Below are 1,324 nucleotides of genomic sequence, written 5' to 3'. Positions count from 1 at the left end.
ATCCTTCCTAGGGCGAAGGAGATCAACTTTTGCCTTCAAGCACTCAGACATGACAGGTATTTCGAAAGAGGTAATTACTCATAAACTCGGCCTTGATTTATCTGTTAAGCCCGTCCATCAGAAGCGAAGAAAATTCTCTCCTGAGAGGAACAAGATCATACAAGAAGAAGTTGAAAAACTTCTTAAGGCCGGTATGATCAGAGAAGTTCAATATCCTCGATGGCTAGCTAATGTCGTCGTTGTTTCAAAAAAGAATGGAAAGTGGAGGGTGTGTGTCGATTTCACGGATTTAAACAAGGCATGCCCCAAGGATCCTTTCCCATTACCACATATAGATACCATGGTGGATGCAACGGCTGGACATGAAATGCTCACCTTTATGGATACTTCCTCTGGATTCCAACAAATTCAGATGGAATCATCTGATCAAGAGGATACAGCATTCATGACTCCAACCGGCATATATTGTTATACTGCTATGTCGTTCGGACTAAGAAATGCAGGAGCAACGTACCAAAGACTAGTCAACATGATTTTCAAGGACCTATTGGGCAAGACTATGGAGGTATACATAGATGATATGGTGGTAAAATCAAAGAAGTCAGAGGATCACCTCAGAGACCTCGAGGAAGCATTCAATATCCTTGACCAGTATAACATGAAACTAAATCCGTCCAAATGCCACTTCGGTGTTAAGGCTGGAAAGTTTCTTGGATATATGGTCACAAAGAGAGGAATTGAAGCAAGCCCGGAGCAGATCGAAGCTATTGTCAATCTCAAATCTCCTGCAAATGCCAAAGACGTCCAGAGACTCACCGGAAGAATAGCAGCCCTGAATAGGTTCATCTCAAGATCATCCGAGAAGTGCAAGGACTTCTACGATATCCTTAGAAAGAACAAGAAGTTTGAGTGGACTAAAAAACATGAAGCTGCTCTTACAGCCCTGAAGGATTACTTATCCTCGGCTCCAACTCTGATGAAGCCTGTGGATGGAGAATCCTTGTATCTATATCTTGCTATTTCAGAAAATGCAGTGAGTGCAGTCTTGTTAAAAGATCATGAAGGTGAACAACATCCCGTATACTATGTAAGTAAAAGTCTTTTAGATGTGGAGTCCAGATATTCTCATTTAGAAAAGCTAATTCTTGCACTTATTATGGATTCTACTAAACTGAGACATTATTTTGAAACTCACCCTATTATTTTGAGAACTAACTATCCTGTAAAGAATGTTCTTAGAAAACCAGAGTTATCAGGTAGAATGGCTAAGTGGGCTGTAAAGTTAAATGCATATGATATACAATACGAGCCAAGAACAGCAATA

This window comes from Bidens hawaiensis, unplaced genomic scaffold (assembly GCF_021521415.1).
Source record: "Bidens hawaiensis isolate Kalapana, Puna unplaced genomic scaffold, B.hawaiensis_p1.1 tig00049979_1, whole genome shotgun sequence".
Lineage (NCBI taxonomy): Eukaryota > Viridiplantae > Streptophyta > Magnoliopsida > Asterales > Asteraceae > Bidens > Bidens hawaiensis.
This window is presented reverse-complemented; position numbering follows the sequence as displayed.